This window comes from Choloepus didactylus, chromosome 3 (assembly GCF_015220235.1).
Source record: "Choloepus didactylus isolate mChoDid1 chromosome 3, mChoDid1.pri, whole genome shotgun sequence".
NCBI lineage: Eukaryota > Metazoa > Chordata > Mammalia > Pilosa > Megalonychidae > Choloepus > Choloepus didactylus.
The window spans coordinates 143,696,837-143,710,697 of record NC_051309.1 but is presented as its reverse complement, the minus strand read 5'-3'; the positions used below and the strand labels follow the sequence as shown (position 1 = coordinate 143,710,697).

General features: G+C 34.7%; 1 pseudogene; it reads right to left on the bottom strand.

Annotated features, from left to right (window-relative positions):
- Window positions 1–1,296: 1,296 nt before the first annotated feature.
- On the bottom strand, window positions 1,297–2,097 carry LOC119528828 (annotated as a pseudogene).
- Between the last annotated feature and the right edge of the window lie 11,764 nt (window positions 2,098–13,861).

The following is a 13,861-nucleotide window of genomic DNA, read 5'->3' as shown; positions in this document are numbered from 1 at the left end:
CACCAATTTCTCCCTTGAAATCTTCTTCTTGAATTTCCCCCTTTATCAGCATATAATGATCATCTTTGTCCCTCATAACTGTTTTTGACTTAAAGTCTATTTTATCCAATATTAGTATAGCCACCTCAACTCTCTTTTGGTTACTACTTACATGGTATATATTTTTCCATCCTTTCACCATCAACCTATTTCTATTTCTGATTTCAAGGTGAGTGTCTTACAGACAGCATAAAGTAAGGTCATGTTATTTTATCCATTCTGCAAATCTCTGTCTTTTAACTAGTGAGTTTAATCCTTTTACATTTAAAACCACTACAGATTATATGAGACTTTTTTCTGCCATTTTGCTATTTAACCTCTGTAATTCTTATACCTTGTTGTCTCTCACTTCTGTTAATAGCTAGTTTTATATTTATTTGGTTTTCTCTGTTGTACCATATTGAATGGCTTCTTGTTTCTCTCTGGAAATATTTTCATCTAGTTTCCTTGTGGTTACCATGGACTTAAATTAATATCATATTTAATATAGCATATTTGTTTTGATACCAACTTAACTTCAATAGCATGAGAACATATTTTACCCTTCTGCCCCCCACCTTTTTTACACTTACCACTTATATCTTTGTACATTTTATGCCCCCAAATATAGATTTATCATTTCTTTTTCCCCCTCTTATCTTGAAATAATTTCAGAATTACAAGAAAGTTGAAAAATATTCCCAAAACAATATGTAGAATTCTATCATTCCTCACATCCATATACACAGATTTACCAAATATTAGCATTTTGGCACACTTGTTATGTAATTTATTCTCTCTCTCTTTTTCAAACAATTGAGAGTAGGTTGTATACATCATGCTCCTCAAAATCTTAATGCTTCCTTTACATTTCCTAAGAACGAGGATATTCACTTACGTAACTTCAAATGCAATTATCAAATTCAAGAAATTTAATGTTGGCATAAAATTTAGTTTGTATTTCAGTTTCTTCATATGTCTCAATAACGTCCCTTGAGCCTTTTCTCCTCCATTATTAGATCACCTCCAGGATCATGGATTGCATTGAATTGTCATGTCTCTTTACCTGCTCCTTTTATTTTACATTATGGATTCATATCTACAACATAAACTTTTCAAATTCAAGCACATCCAAGCATACTGTTTAGTGGGATTAATCACATTCACAATGTTACACTACCCTCACCACCATTCATTCCAGAACTTTCCGATCACCAAGAAAGTAACCATACAACAATTATGCATTAATTCCCCATTCCTCCTCTCTGTCCTCTCCCTTCAGGGCTGCATGCAGATGGCCTCATCCAGCCAAATGAACTCTCCATTGAGGAATTGGTTCTTGATGATGGCCTGAACCAGATGAGCATACTCAGCCAGGTCACCCAATTGGCTGGAGAAGGGCACCTGGCTTGTCAAGACATTATGCGCCTTGACTGAGAGGTTGGTCAGCAACGAGACGCCAAACAGGCCTGGAACAATGGTTATCATGTGAATACCCTGGAAGCCAGATCTTGAGCAATGGGCAGCATCATGCCCACCATACCCCCTTAAAACACAGTATGCAGTTTGTATAACCTGGCCCTTGAAGGCAGCCATACTGGCAGTATTGATGATCCCACATTGGCCTCCCTGGTTTTGTTCATTCTGGCCCATCTCGCCAGCCCTCAGGCAAATCACATTGAAATAGCCTATCAGATTCACATTGAGAACTTGCTGGAAGTCCTCCAAGGAAAGGGCTTTTCTCTTCCTTAGGTTGTATGTCTTATTGGCCACTGTAATGCCTGCATGGTTGACTGTATGATGTAATGCCTGCATGGTCACATCCACATGGCCAAACTTTTCTTTTGCTAGGGTCAGAGCTGCTTGTACATCCTTCTTTGGGGTCATGTCAGCAGGGACAAAGGTGCAGCTCTTCCCTAACTTTTTGGCATGGGCATCCTCATCCAAGTTGGGCAGGTCCAGAAGCACAGCAGTGATCTGCTGTCTCACCAGTTGCTCTGCTGTGGCCAGACCTAGGCCCCAGGCTCCTCCAGTTATCACTGCTACCAAGTCCTTCACACTCCAACATGCAGCAGACATCTTGTGTGGAACATCTCCACAGCCATGTCTGTGTGGGTGCTCGCTTATCATTTATTTTATGCCTTTGCATTTTAACAGCTATAGGATATAAGAAGAGGAGTTACGTACCAAATAATAAAGTGCAATAATACTGGAATTTATAAATACCCAAATAGTTACCTATCTAGTACCTTTTTATTTCTTTATGCTGCTTTGAACCACTGTCTAGTGTCCTTTTCTTTAAGGCTGAAGAATTCTCTTTAGCATTTCTTGTAGTTTAGGTGAGTGGTGATGAACTCCCTCTGTTTTTGTTTATCTGAGAATGTCTTTATCTCTCCCTCATTTTTGAAAGAAAGTCTCAGTGGATATAAAATTCTTAGCTGGCAGATGTTTTCTTTTGGCACTTTAAGTATTTCAGCCCTTTGCTTTCTTGCCTCCATGATTTCTGATGAGAAATTGACACTCAATCTAATGGCACTTCTTTGTATGTAACATAATACTCTTATCTTGCAACTTTCAAAACTCTCTTCTTGTACTTTATGTTCAATAGAGTGATCAATATATGACAGGGTGTATTTTCTTTATATTTATTGTGTTTGTTGTTCTCTGGACTTCTTGGTTATGCATATTCACATATTTTGCTGAAATTTGGAAGTTCTCTGTCATTATTTCTTTGCATATTCCTTCTGCCCCCTTTTCTCTTTCTTCTCCTTCTGGGACTCCTATAATGCATATATTGGCACACTTGGTGTCCCAGAGGTGTTTTAAATTATTTTCACTTTTAATATCTCTCTCTCCTTTCTGCTCCTAGCCTGACTCATTTTATGTGCCATGTCCTCAACTTCCCTGATTTTTTTTTTCTTGCATCAGATACACTCTGCTCTTCAAAACTCTCCTGGGAATTTTTCATTTGAGTTATTGTGGTCTTCAATGCCAGTAGCTCCATTTGGTTCCTTTTTAAAATTTCTATCTCTTTACTAAGACTCTCATATTGCTCATACATTGCTTTCCTAGTATCTGTTAGTTCTTTTTCTGTATTTTCCTTCATTTCCTTGAGTGTTTAAAACAATGGCTGCTGCAGGTTTTGTCTGGGATGAACTGCAACCATAGCTGCCCACAGAGCCAGGTCCCCAGCAATCTGAATGAATGACTCAAAAGCTGTTATCAGTAATTAGCCATGCCCACCCATGTTCTTGGTGAATAAGATTTTTATGTCCCTTTTGTCACAAGGAATCTAACCAGGTGCTGGACTCCTGAGTGGCCTGCCATGAGAGTGGGACTGTGTGCCGGTTGGAGCTAGTAGCTGCTACAAGGAGAGAGCAATTTACTGTCCTTTACGGTAATTCCCCAACCTCTTCCTCCTGCTTTTCCCTGCATGCTGTACAGTGTTATTCTGGCCTCTGAAATTTCAGGCAGTTCCTGCCTGTTTAATAGATGTTTTGGTGGCAGGACTGAGTCCTAGAGCTCCCTTCTGTACCATCTTCCCACAATACTCCACTATTTCATATTTTTAAACATTTACTTATTAAAGCCTTAATCAATAATTTTGTGTTAAATTTAATTAAGTAACCTAAAAATCATTATCTGTTAAAACAATGAGTTCATTTACCAAATTATTATTAGGCATATTTTGAAAATAGAATTTATCTAAATTAATGTCCCATGTAATGCAGAAAATAAGAAAATAATTTTAAAATATCACTTAATATAGTCATGACCTTGTGCTTGAATAGTTCCATTAACAGGAAAGTCTTTATTTTTTGGATGTGTTCTTCCATGATTAGAAAAGTAACTTATTTAAAGATATGCCTTATATTCAGGTAATAATGGTTATATTCACCTTCCAGCTATTGACCCAATAAAATCTTTGTAATGATACAGAGTAAGGTAGATTCAGATATTAGAATATCACTGTTCTCATGAAATGAGCATAAAAACAAATACAAAATCTGAAGAACAAGTTGGAAATGAGGACATAAAGAGACTAAACACATTCTGTAAGATAAAGACAATTGGTAGTGTTATATATGACTCAAAGGCAACCTTATCCCCCATTTCACATTATGAGGTCTCCAAATTGAGGAATAGGTAATAGTCTTAATATAATTCTTATTACCTGGTTACCCTAAATAATAGTGGGTTTTTTTTTGTTTGTTTGTTTTTTAAATGGAAGCAAGATTTCTGGCAGTGCCAAAAGAAATGACTTGCTTAAATATGAAAATTAAAATTTTAAAACATAAAAACATTGATATCAATCATTGCTAACACAGATAGAAACCATTCAATACATAAAGAGATGGCTGCAGCCATTATTTGTATTATAATGGCTTTGTGTTCAAACTGAAGATAGTATTCTCCGAGGCTGTCAATTCTCGCCTTTTATGAACACTAAATTCACAAGAGAAATATAAATTGAAGGTTTAAAAAAAGTCTCTGGAATTCAAATAACCAGAAACTTCCAATTAAAACCAGACTATATATTTCTTTCCTCAAGCCCTTGTTTCCTTAGACAAATATTACTTTAGCATGTAAATAGTATCAACATGCTGATCATGCTAATGATTTCCATTTACTTTATGACTGAACATAAAATTCATACAACTTGGGCAAATGGATTACTGAGGCATTAGTAAACTGCCGTTTGTAGTATTCAATATCTGAAATTATAATATGCTAACCCAAAGTGAAAATAATACATGGACCAAATAATTCATGCAAACTATTTTATAGATATCTGCATTCATTTTGTTTGTAATAATATTACCAAAGAGCAACTGAAAACTGGTATGTAAATAGTAGGAAAATAAATAAAATTCAAGAGATATTTCTTGGGAAACAGCTAATAATTAATTTTTAGCACAAATAATCAAGCTGAAAAGGTTTGTTGGAGAAAACACAAAGGAAAATAAGGAAATAATCTCAGAAACAGGAAATTTAGAAAATTTGGAGACTACTGTGGGCAACACTATGCAAATAACTTGGACATCTAGGATTCAGTGGAATATTTGTAGGAAAATACAAATGACTGCAAGTGACAACAGATGAGAGAAAAAATATCAGTTGCTGGAGGAGATGTACAGAAAATTGGCAAAAAGTCATTTTTTTAATCAACAATTTCAGATGACTTTATCAGTGAATACTAACAAATACTTAAATATATATACTGAAAGCCATTTATATTCAGAAAATGAAGGAAACTGAAGGAGAAAAATATATTTTAAAATAATTATGTTTTAAAATATATTTTAGCTTTAGTCTCAAAACAAGAAGCTAAAAAGGGGGTTTTCAGCTAAAATAATCTTAAAACAATCTCAATTTTAATGATGATGTAAAAATTATAAATAAAAGAGTAAAAATATATTACATAGTAACTTAAAAATGGTACTGCACGGTGACCAAGGGAGATTATAACAAGAAGTCAATGAGGATTCAATATTAAGAAATATATTGCTATCATTTATCATGACTAATATATGATTTTTCTATAAATTTTGAAAAAAAATTGATAAAATTTAAACAATATTCTTGATACAAAAAAATTTAGAATAAGTGGATAATTCCTTTAGTTGATGAAACATAAAAATAGATAGATACAAATATATTAACTACCCTCCAAAAAGCATTGTAAAAAGTAATGAAGACACAATAGAAATAATCTCTCTTAAGTCAGAAACAAAATAGATTTCCACTGTTAATATTACTATGCACCATTCTCCAAGAGAGAGTAGCTACTGTAATTGAAAATGGGAATGAAAATACCAAAATTGTAAAGAAGGAGGTGAAATTTTTATTACTTACAGTATGTGTATTTAAACACCTAGAAAACCTAATAGAATTAACTTAAAAGATTTTATCATAAAATATCATAAAAAGCATAAAAGCAAAATGAACCTCTACAAGACAATGCTCAAATTGAAAATATGATTACAATGCAAATGATAAAATTTCCAGCAACAAACAATAAAAATAGAGGTTGATATAAAAAATAAAAATAAAATAGTTAATACATTATAAAGAAGATTTGAATAAATGGAAAAGTTCTTTGAGTAGAGATGATAGACATCATTGCTTCCAAGTTTCATCTAGACACATAATTTGATCTTCCAAATAATATAAGTAGAATATTTAAAAAATAGACAAACTGATTTGCATAGTAAACACAAGCATGGGAGAATAGCCACAGAAAATCTAAGGAGAGTAAATAAAACCCTCTAATATCATTGACAGGACCAGATACATCGCATGGTATAATTCAAATTCATAATAATTAAATATTGTAATTAAACACTAGCCTTTAGTTAAATACTGTATTCAACTGAGTACAAATAATCAGACAAGATAAATGGAGAAATATGGACACAGTATCTATCTGAAAATTAAAACAAATGTGATGATTTAATATACAATAAATTTACATTTTCTAATATTGGGTTAAAGAACAATTATACTTGCATATAGTGGATTGCCATTGAAAAAATTATATCTCTATTTTACTATTTTCATGAAAATGAATTCTAAATTGTTAAATATTTTTAAACAATACAATTTGCAGATTTCCAAAAGAAAACATTGACACTTCGGACATTGGGGAGGCTTTTTTAATTATGGTACAAAATTAATAACTCATTAAAGGCTAAAAATTCTACATTAAACAAATATATCAGTTAAGGAAGCTTCCACCTGAATATAGTAGAAAATCTAATTAACAGTGGCTTAAATAATAGTGTGTCTTTTCTTTCTCTTGCAGTGAAAAGAAGTGTTAGCTGTAGTTAACAGCACAGATATCAGAGTCAGTTTCCCTGGATTGAATGTCTAGAAATTCTGCTTACTAGCTGTGTTACCTTGCAAAATTTATTTTACGTGCCTATGACTCTAATTTCACATGTGTAATATGGAGATTGAAATACTACTTACCACATGGATTTGTTGTGAGAATTGAGTTGGTACATAAAAATAGGTGCTCAGTAATATATTGGCTGAATGAATGAATGCGTATTATTAGATGTGCAGAGCTGGCAGTCCAGTAAAATGAGTGTCTGAAAGATGGCATCAAGAATCCAGTAGCTATGTATCTAATGTCCCATCCACAGTGTATGAGAGTACTGCTGCAACTATGGGAATAAGTTTTGTATTCAGGAAAGGCAAGGAACAGCAGCTTCAAGTCTGCCCTTCTATCAGGGAAGTAAAAGATTTCTCAAAGCACCCCAAACCACAGCAGAATTGTATTATTATCATTATGATAATGATTAATGTATGTCCTCTTCTAGGTAAAAGAAATCTGAATCTGTGTGTATCTAATTTTCTGAATCTCTAAAGTGAAGCGAACTAGGTGAAAAAGAGACTTGGAATACATTTGTTCCAGTTTCCATGAGCAAAATCACAAGAAATAAAGAGAAGATATGACCAGTAGGAAAAAATATATATATTTCAGTTTATATTAAGACAAAGTGATTTCTTTAGTATGAAAAGTTCTATTACAAACCATAAAAAAATAGACCCAAAGAATAAGTTCATCCTAATTGGTCTTCTAACTCCCAATTTTTCTAACTCCACTTAATGCTCACAGCGGAATCTAGAGTAATGCTCCTTGATACATTATGTTGTTTCTTTTCTTTGTGCAAAATGTTGCAATAATTTCAGCAAAATCAAAATCTTTGTAACGAAAGGCTTAAAATGCCCTCTATCAGATCTGGCCCAGAATTCCCTCTCCTCATCCTTTCCTAGTCACATTTTACACCATGAAAATCTATAGACTCCTCTATATTTTGGTGATTTCACTGGCTGGTCGGCTAGTCTTTTCTCTTGCACTGTTTCTCTTAGGCCATGGCCTTGAATTCTACAATAAAGTACCAAAAGAACTGTTGTGTATCATTTCCAGACCAGGGTTTTAAAGAAGTAATCATGCCTTCTTTTTCCTTCCCCCTTCTACAGACTGGATGCAAATGGTGATATAACCTGGTAGAGGCAAAGCGGGAAGAGTCCCTGAATTGCTTCTTGGTGGACAGCCAACTGCCAGAAAACAAAGAAACATACACCCCCTGGGGTCATTACCCCAATAACTTATTTTATTAGACCCCTAGAAATTATGATGTACATCAATGCTCTAACTGAAAGATGTCTTACACTTACTAAATGTGAGGAAGTTCATGCTACTTTACTCAGAACCTCCCCTTCTCTCTGCTACTAACCTATTGTTCTGTAGAAGGGCATGCAGGGCCTCAGCATTCATGTAGATCTTACCACTTAAAAGATAATATTCTTTTCTCTCAAGTTGCATTCTATATAGGTAAATTTCTTTACCACACATGCAAGTAGATTAATCTATGTATCTAAACCTGAGGCTGTCATAGATTAGGCAGAGTATTATATTTGATTCCTCCAGATTGAAGAGAACAAAGTTATGCTCATATACTTTCAAGTGATAGGGACCTTTGATTTGTGAGCAAAAATAGGGACATAAGGAAATACAGAAAATGAATTCACAGCTGCACATTTGGATCTCTTGGAAACTGTCCTATTATTAGACTTTCACCATCAGCTCATCATTTTATCTTCTTGGAACTGGAATTCAAATGCCCCACTGTAGTGCTCTGGTGCCTACACCTGGTCACACTCCATACCTTTTAAAAGATTCTCTCTGTTGTAAAATCTAGGCATATTAAAAATCTTTCTAGGAGATGTTAATACTGAAAGATATAGGAAATCAATATTTCTTGATCCAGTTCTTGTTTTTCTGTAGCTTATGTTATTCCAGCTGCTTAATCTTGAGTTCCTCACTATTTATACCTCATGATTTCTGTTGCCTTTATATTTCTTCTATGAATTATAAGTGTTTGTGTGTGTGTCTTGGCTTCTGCATTATTATACTGCCAGTCCATCCCAATTCACTGCAACTTTTGGAACTACCATCTCTTTAAGAAAGGGTCTAATTGGATCAGTTAGCTGCTAACCAATATGGGATGCTTATTACTGTTTATATTATTATCAGTTCTAAAGTTTGGGAATATTATCTTAATTCCTCCTCAATGAAAACCTATTAGTTTATATTATTTCCTTTATTTTACAGATTATGAAAGTGAAGTATAAACACATTAAATAACTTGATTAATATTACTAGCTAGTAGGTAATAGACAGGATAGAGCTTAAACATTATTGTATATTGACTTCCCCAATAAGCCCCATCATTCAGTGGTTAAATGACAAATATCTATCTTGGCATAGATGTTAATTTCTGACTCAGTATAGCAGTGTTCAGGATGGCAGCATCTTCTGGGATGTAGTAGAGGGTTCTCATAAGTATAAACAGGATATTTTCCTCATAAGAAGTTGCAGTGTATCAGAGTAATTCTCCAACCATACACTGCACAACTCGAATATCAGAATATCAGCTCTCTCTCACTTTCTTTCCCTCTGTTCCAATCCCAAACTTTGTCTCTGATCTTATTTCAATCCTACCCTTATCTACATCACTATATACATAGATTTATTGTTTAAATAAACTCATATTTTCTAATGTGAGAATTAATGCTGTATAATGTTATTTCTCTTATATTTTTAATTTCAAAAATATTGAGACCAAAGAAAAGAATCTAAATTTGTAAATTTTTAATTATATTAAGATGATTGTGGTAGTTTGAAGCTGTGTATACCTCAGAGAAAACATGTTCTTAAACATAATCCACTCCTCTCATTGTGAACTCATTGTAAGTAGGACTTAAAAAAAAAAAAAAAGATTCCATTTTATTGTGGATTTTAAAACAAATTTTAATTTTGAAATACAGCTTTATTCATCTTCAAATTTGCAGCTAAATGAAAAGTTCATGTTCTGAGCTACATGACAGTGTGCGTTCATTGGGTAGTTTCACCTTTGTGTTTTCTAGCTTGTCTGAATTTCAGACTTCCAGTATAACTTAAATGTCAAAGAACCTGTATACTTTTTCCATTCTTCTGTTCATAATTCTGGGGGCTTTAATTGCCTGATAGTATGGGGAGTGGCGAGCCTCTGTTTCTCATTTCTTGTGAGTTGATTGGCAATTGCTGTGTGTTGTTTGCCTGTGATTTAGGTCATACAAACACTGCTCTGAATGAAAATTTTCACAAAATTAACAAAAATCTGAATACTCTTTTAAACCTCAAATACTTTTCAATGCATTTTCTATCTCTACAAGAACCCAGTGAAGTAAAACAGGATAGGTATATGTTTTCCACTCATGGCAGGTCCAGAAAGACTTTAAAATGGTCAGAATCTTTCCTTGGTGTAGAAAGCTGATTGAAATAAAAGTTATTGATAGGTTTGCAGGATTTTTTTTTTCTGCATGTCTTTATTTTATTACTCATCTACCCATACACTGGGTGAACGAGGTATCAGTTGCAAGGTTTTCACAATCCCATGGTCACAAGATGAAAGCTATATAGTTATATAGTCATTATGCAAGATCAAGGCTACTGAATTACAGTTCAACAATTTCAGGTATTTCCTTCTGGCAATTCTAATACACTAGAAACTAAAAAGAAATATCTATATAATGACTCAGTAGTCATAATCATGTGCTAAATCCTAACTTCTAAGTTACCACTCCTCCTCTCATTTGATCTCAATCTTCAGGAATATCTGGCAATGACCACTCTAACTTCTTCATGCTGAAAAAAGGTGTCAGCATTATGGGCTAGAGGAATGAAACTGGTTGATGCTCCTGGAGAGACTTGTACTTCTGGTTTCAAGGCTTATCTGGCATAGAAGCCATCTGGAGGCTTTAGCTTTCTGGAAAAAAAAATGAACTTAATAGGAAAAACAATTATAGAATTTTAGATAGAGCCCAGGTATTCTTTAGGGTTTTCAGGAATATTGTTGGTTGTGGGTTGGCATAACATGGCAATTTGCAATATCTGGCTGAAGTTTGTGTAAAAGTAACCTCCAGAATGATCTCTTGACTCTATTTAAAATCTCTTAGCCATGGAGACTTCATTTTGTTTCATTTTACTTTCCCCTTGGTCAAGAAGGCATTGTCAATCCCACAAAGGCAGAGTCTGGCTCATTTCTGGGATTCATGTTCCACATTGCCAGGGAGACTTAAACCCCTGGGAGCCATTTTTCTCATAGTGGGGAGGGTAGTGAGTTTATTTGCCGAGTTTGGCTTAGAGAGAGAGGCCACATCTTAACAACAAATGAGACTCTCTGGGTAACTCAGGTATAATTACATATAAATGGATGAGAAAAGGGCAATAAAGAATAATGGAGGAAATAAGTGAAAATTTCCCTACCCTTATGAAAGACATAAAATTACAGGTCCAAGAACCTAGCATACTCAGAACAGAATAGATCAAAATGGATATACACCAAGACACTTACTGTCACATTGTCAAATTCCAAAGGCAAAGCCAGAATTCTGACAGCAGCATGAAAAAAGTGATCCATCACATAAAAGGGAAGCTCAATAAGACTAAGTGCTTATTTCTCAGAAGAATCCATGGAGGTAAGAGGCAGTTTTATGAAATATTTATGATACTGAAAGAGAAAAATTGCCAGCCAAGAATTCTATATCCAGCAAAACTGTCTGTCCTTCAAAAGGAGGGAGTGATTAAAATATTTATAGATGAACAGACACTGAGAGAGTTTGTGAACAAGAGATCTGCTCTACAGGAAAAACTAAAGGGACAGCTCTAGGCAGATAGGAAAAAAAAAACAGGAGAATAGTGTAGAAATGAAGATTATCAGTGAAGGTAACTAAAAGGGTAAAAAGAGAGAAAAAAATAAGATATGACATAAAATCCAAAGGACAAAATGGTTGAAGAAAGTACTGAATTTACACTAATAACATTGGATCCTAAAGGATTACATTCCCCAATCAAAAGACATAGACTGCCAGGATGGATTTAAAAAAAAAAACAAGATCCATCTATATGCTGTCTCCAAGAGACTCAACTTAGACCTAAGGACAAAAATATGTTGAATGTGAAAAGATGGAAAAAGATATTTCAAACAATCAAAAGCCAGAAAATGCTGGGGTAGCTATACGAATATCAGACTAATTAGACTTTAAATGTAAAACAATTAAAAGAGACAGAGAAGGACACTATGCATTAATAAAAGGGACAATTCATCAAGAAGAATAAACAATCATAAATATTTATGGACATAGCCAGAGTGCCCAAAAATACATGAGGCCTGTAATTTTATGTCTTTCATAAGGGTAGATAAATTTTCAGTTATTATTTCCTCCATTATTCTTTTTGCCCCCTTTTCCTCCTCTTCTCCTTCTGGGACCCCCAGAATGTGTATATGCATATGCTTCATGTTGCCATTCAGTTCTCTGAGGCCATGCTCATATTTTCTCCATTTTTTTTCACTATCTGTCCTTTTGTGTGTAAGGATTACAAATGCCTTCTCTAGTTCACTAATCCTTTCTTCTGCCTCTTCAAACCAGCTGTGGTATGTCTACATTGTGTTTTTCATCTCTTGCTTTGTGCCTTTCATTCCCATAAGTTCTATCATTTTTTTTCTTCGCAAGCTTCCAACTTCCTTTTTTGTCACACAGTGTACTGTTTATATTTTATATCCTTCATTTCTTTGTCCACATTTTCCTTCAGCACATTGATTTGATTTGAAAATCTTTTATTAGTTGTTTCAATTCCTGTATCACATCTGAAGTTTTAGTTTGTGCCTTTGACTGGGCCTTATCTTCATGCTTCCTAGTATGCCTCATGATTTTTTGTTGGTGTGTAGAAAAATGATTTTCTTGATTATTTTATTTTTGAGGTCATTTTCTCCATTTTGCCTAGGGTTTTCTTGTTGGTTGGCTTTGTTCCTTAACTGTTCTTTGGCATTCAGTTCAACATATTCTAGACATCTAGCATAGCTTCTGTTTAACTGAGCAGAATTTTTCAGCTCTTATTTTTCTGATACTTGCACTGTCTATATGGAAGTGTTTTGTTGTTGCCTTTTTTTGTGCAGTTGTTTCAGACCTGGTTAAAAGCTGTCTCTTCCCTCTTCTTCATCAGGGAATGCTGATCTGCTGTTTTTTTGTTTGTTTGCTTTGTTTCTTCTCTATATGTTTTTAACACTCCTTTATTCCTTTACTTCTAGAAACTTTTATGTGGAGGTCTGGCTCTGTGCAGAAGATCTCCTCCAGATAAGATCAATCCCAGTCAGGTTTTCCCAGACAAGAGTGGCCCAGAATTCATGAAGGGGGTATCAAGGTTCCCTGGGGCTGAAACCCAGAAGGTTGCCAGACTTTCTTGTGAAGTCTGTTAATTCTGCACTTTCCTGTCCTGCCTGGCAGATGGTGCTTGTCAGCCCCATGCTTCCCATAGGCCTAAAGTGGTACTGTGCATTTATTTCTCATTAGACCCCACCCCTGCTAGCAGCATAGTTGATATAGAGGCTCAGGCTGAAGGCAGGCTTAAACTATTTCCATTTTCCACCTCCTGGTGTCTTAATTCTCTAAATAATAGTCACCATCTGTGCTGGGCCATGCTCCTCCCAACTCTTGTTTTTGAAACTGTTGCATGTTTGAGACAGGCTGGGCTTCACTTTTTATAGATTGAAACTGTTGTTGATATCGCAGCCCCTGGGGCCTAAATTCTCTAAATGAGAGCTACCACTTGCACTGGGCCTTGCCTGCCATTTTGGGGGGGAAGATATGCCCTTTAGGGAACTGTCTCCTCCACCTGATTACTTTTTTTCAGCCATATTTCCACCCTTTCCTAGGGCAGAGCTTAAAACAGAGAATGCCTGCTGCTTTCTTTAATGGGCTGCTTAAAAAATAAAGAAAAATGTCTTCTCAG